Source organism: Pollachius pollachius (assembly GCF_949987615.1).
Source record: "Pollachius pollachius genome assembly, contig: scaffold_294, whole genome shotgun sequence".
In the NCBI taxonomy this organism is placed as follows: Eukaryota; Metazoa; Chordata; class Actinopteri; order Gadiformes; family Gadidae; genus Pollachius; species Pollachius pollachius.
Genome location: NW_027641214.1, coordinates 7,501 through 12,500, shown reverse-complemented (window position 1 = coordinate 12,500; position 5,000 = coordinate 7,501). Strand labels below are relative to the sequence as shown.

General features: G+C 50.7%; 1 protein-coding gene across 1 annotated transcript in view; it reads left to right on the top strand.

Moving 5' to 3' along the window:
* Positions 1-5,000, top strand: part of LOC307091714 (signal peptide, CUB and EGF-like domain-containing protein 3) — a gene marked incomplete at its 3' end in the record, with an annotated part of 10,220 nt that overhangs the window by 3,618 nt on the left and 1,602 nt on the right. The gene's annotated exons all lie outside the window — the stretch shown is intronic.

The following is a 5,000-nucleotide window of genomic DNA, read 5'->3' as shown; positions in this document are numbered from 1 at the left end:
TTAGGACTGCTGGATTAGAGGATAGGACTGCTGGATCAGAAGTTTGGACTGCTGGATCAGAAGTTAGGACTGCTGGATCAGAAGTTAGGACTGCTGGATCAGAAGTTAGGACTGCTGGATCTGAAGTTAGGACTGCTCGATCAGAAGTTAGGACTGCTGGATCAGAGGATAGGACTGCTGGATCTAAAGTTAGGACTGCTGGATCTGAAGATAGGACTGCTGGATCAGAAGTTAGGACTGCTGGATCGGAGGTTCTGCTGTAACACAGTAGGACTGCTGGGTCAGAGGTTCTGCTGTAAGACAGTAGGACTGCTGGGTCAGAGGTTCTGCTCTAACAGACTAGGGGACTATTCGTGTGGCTGGCATCCTTACCTCCTCCACTCTTCTCGTACACTTCTCTATTCCCTCTGCATCCTCTTCGTTTTTACACATCTATGCATGTTATTCAACCTTACACACACGCACACACACACACGCACACACACACACACACACACACACACCACACACACACACACACACACACACACACACACACACACACACACACACACACACACACACTCCAGCTGTGTTCTGCTGGGGGTGTGAATGTTCTGCCAGGTGCTGCCCTCCGTAACCCCATCACCCCCCCTCCCCCCCCCCCCCACCCCCCTCCTCACCCCCCTCCCCCCCCTCACCCCTCCCTCACCCCCCCTCACCCCTCCCTCACCCCCCCTCACCCTACTCCATCCACTTCCTGCTCGTTAATTAAGACGGTATGTGTGTGCGTGTGTGCAGTGTGCATGTATTTGTGTGTGTGTGTGTGTGTGTGTAAAATGTGCAGGTATTCTTGTGTGTGTGTGTGTGTGTGTGTGTGTGTGTGTGTGTGTGTGTGTGTGTGTGTGTGTATCATAACTGCATACTGATCCCACAACTAGTGGTGATAATACATTTGTATTTTAGTGTAACGCTACCTTTTAAGGTTGAACGTTCTATCTGGAGATGTGATCTCGACATCTTTACCTTTATTTCCTCCCTTCTGTTCTCTCCTTTCATTTCTTCCCATCCCTTTCTTTGTGTACCTGCCTGTTCTTTCTTAAATCAAATGACATTAAACGACATTCAATTATTAAGACATTTTTTGTCTGAATGTCCAACATTTGCCCGTGCCTCCAATCGGACAAACGGACCGTTAGAGAGTCAGACAGACAGCCTCTCCCAGAAGGAATACAGTAAGATGGACTTACGGACAACGGATCATAGATTGGACGGACATAAAGACAAAGAGTTTTTAAGTCAACAAAAACCGACGCAATCCTAAAGAATGACTCTTTATTTATTTTTCAAAGGGAAATGACTGCTCCCAAGTCACTTTAGTAAAGCGAGATTTCTAGCGTAAACCGTCTCGCTGACGCCACCCGTTGGGAGTGTGTACTGGTGGGCGGCAGCCACGCTCAGTGGAGCCAGTAAGCGCTCTTCATTGCGTAACTAATTCCTTCGGTTGAAAGGTTGTGTGTACGTATATGTGTGTGTGCTTTTCTGTGTGTGTGTGTGTGTCTGTGTGTGAGGGCGCTTTCGATAAACAATATTTCTGAAAATATATACAATTACGTATTTAAATATTTTGTTTTTAGGGGAGCCTTTCTTTCTGTGTTTTTTTCGTGTCTATGCTTTTTTTGGCTTGGATATAAATACATATAAACATCATTTATTTCCCCTCATACATTCAATCCTTCCCCGCTCTGACTAGACTAGAAACAAACAGAGAAGCTCAACGTGTCCCTGGTGAAATACGTCTACTTAAGATTTAAATCAATCAGATCGGCAGCTCTAAGGGTCAGGACCCTAATGTAGATGGATGGTGGATGCGGGCTGAGCTCTGACCCCTGTGATTAGATATGGGTGCCTTAATTGTCCGGCTGTGTTTTGCATCAAGGAGCATTATGGGCCATTAAGGAGGTCTGCTCTTCCTGTACACGCCAGAGCCTTCCCTTCAGCCTCCCGGCCGCCGTCTCCCTCCCTCTCCCTCCCTCTCCCTCTCTCCCTCCCTCTCTCTCTCTCTCCCTCCCTCCCTCTCCCTCTCTCCCTCCCTCTCCCTTTCTCTCTCTCTCTCTCTCTCTCTCTCTCTCTCCCTCTCTCCCTCCCTCTCCCTCCCTCTCCCTTTCTCTCTCTCTCCCTCTCTCTCTCTCTCTCCCTCCCTCTCCCTCCCTCTCCCTCCCTCTCCCTCTCTCCCTCCCTCTCTCTCTCTCTCTCTCCCTCCCTCTCCCTCTCTCCCTCCCTCTCCCTCCCTCTCTCTCTCTCTCTCTCTCTCTCTCTCTCTCTCTCTCTCTTCCTCTTCCCTTTTGTCCCTCGCCCCTCTGTCGCCCTCCCTCCCTCTCAGTGTTTGCCTTGTGGTCTCTATTCTGGGATGCTACCGTTAGCCGCCGCGGCCCCCTCACTTGTCATCGCTCAGACCGCCGCGGATATGAGTTGTGACCGGGCTTTGGTGAGGCACCGGCCTGACGTGGGTCGCGGTGGCGCGTAATGCCAGCCTGCTGCGGCTCCCAGACTGTAAATCCTTTGTTGTGCCACATGTGACGTTCCCCCGGCCTCGGTGCTTCCGTCTGAACTGAGCGACTCTAAGGCCGGGCGAGACGGCCCATGTTGGGGTACAGCGCCCCGGTGGTGGACCCTCTCCAACCATGATGTGTTCAGAGACGGGACTTTGGGCCGTGATAGTAGCCAACGCTCCCCAAACATGTAGCAGATTCACACAGACTTTTCCCCCCTTACATTTTTTCTTTTTTTGTGGATTTCATGTTTGTTTTTGTCATTTGTTAATTTTTAGGGTTAGGGTTAGGGTACAACATAACATAAACTCATTGTATGTTGCACGTTCTGGCACTTAATGTACGCACTTATTGTGTTTTGTACGTCCTTGCACTTAAAAATATTACTTAACATTGTGTAGCATCTTATCCTACCTGTCTTTGTTGAATACGGGGAAGGGGTCAACCTAGTGATTGTGCTTGGCACTTGGTTCTATGAACATCCTTACTGTTCCGACAACGATATATTGTGGTTTCTCTACCTTCTGACAAATGTACCTATTGTATGTGCCTTTAGATAAAAGCGCCTGCTAAATGCCCTCAATGTAAATGTTAATGTTGCAGATTGTCTGCCTCTCTTTCAGGGAAGGGAAGGTCCACTGCTCTGCCTCTCTCCCCCGGTACTCATGTTCACGCCGTAGTCCTGAGTCGCACCTTCAGCCCATCAGAACCACGGCGATGGGAGGAAATGGGTTATTAGGTCAAAGGAAAGGAGATAGAGCGAGAAGAGAGGAGACAGAGCGAGAACGAGAACGAGAAGATTGCGAGAGAGAGATGCTCTCAGGGCCAAAGACTAAAGATATATTCTTGTGAGGCCCTCTTTGTGAAATGGATTTAATACATGAAATATGGAACTCTTTATTCTAATCTGTTCAGCCGTGCATTATCATTGTCCATACAGAGAGGGAGAACGGGAGGGAGAGAGAGAGAAAGCTTGTTTTGTTTCACTGATTCTACCTTCTCCAGAGAGGGAGAGAAAGGGAGAGGGAGGTGAAGCATGGAGAGGAAGGGAGGGAGATGGAGGAAGAGGGAGGGGGAGAGAGGTAAAGGATGGAGAGTAGACAGGAGACACTTCCAGGCTGGATGACTGCTGCCTGGGGTCTTTCTGGTAACCTTGTTACTGATTAGTTTCAGCACTATTGCCTTGCTGCTGCCTCACACACACACACACACACACACACACACACACACACACACACACACACACACACACACACACGCACACACATCTTTATCTCGCTTATCCAAGCTTTTTCGATGTCACTGTTGCCACAAATGATTTGACCTTGGCGTGTCAAGGCGTTGATTTCTCACCGCCTCCATTCCTGGGAGAAACGTATTTCTGTCTGTTCGTTTGTCGTAATGGAACATGACATGGTTTACTTTGAGTAATAAGGCCTATTCTGATTATTGGGAAAGCTCTGAGCTCGGCACAGAGTCTGGCGCAGGTCCGGACAGAGAATCAGCTGTGTTTTCCTTGCGCTCGCTAAGTGTGCGTGACTCGCTTTCTGCCTTTCACACACACACATGCCAAAGCGATATAATCAGGATCATAATCAGTTGATTTGCGTGATTTAGCCATCGGGCCGTCGCGGCTTCTCAGGTCAGCCCTGGACTCCGGCGTTCTGCTCCTCTCACGCTAACGTGATGATGTCACTCGCCCTGTGACCCACAATGCACCACAGCGCAGGTGTCAGGAGCTGGTTCAGCTAGAGGCCTCGGATGGAGGCAGGTTCTGCGGTTCTGGGGGGTCCAGCGGAACACAGAGCTGTGACCACACAGTCCGGTCCTCCGCGTTCTCCCCGACACAGCGACAGCCTGTTCCACCACGCCTCCTCCTGATTGGACCGCTGATCGACGGCGTCTCCCTCCGAGCTCCCAGGGGCCCCCGGTATCAACGACTCAACGGCTAGTTTGTGCCGTTGAGTCGTTGAAGAGGAGAGGAGGGGGGAGTCAGGAGGGGGGAGGGATGTGGGAGGGGGGATGAGAGGGGGGTGGGGGGTGGGGAGGAAGACGGTAACAGGGGGGGTGGGGATGGATTTTCTTTACGGAAAAGTCTGGGAAACACAGAGTTGGTTCACTCGGTCAAGAGCCGCCTACTCGTCACGAGGAGACCCTTTGATTGACACATAAGACGACCAATCCCAGGGCAGTTAGCTTTGTGTCACGTGATTGGCCGTGAACAGGTCTCGGTCAGAGGAAAAGCAACAATTACTTGAAGAGTACGGAGCTATGTGCTCACTTCTGGGAGAGAGAGAGAGAGAGAGAGAGACCTCCAGTGTCTTGAGGACAGGCCGGTCCACCTGGCTCTGTCGTCAGACGTCCAGGATTGTCGTCATGGAGACGAGGTGCGGCCCAACGGAAAGCCCCGAGACTAGGGGTCACCAGGGGTCCCCTCCACCATCAGGGAAGGTGGCTAATTCACTTGAT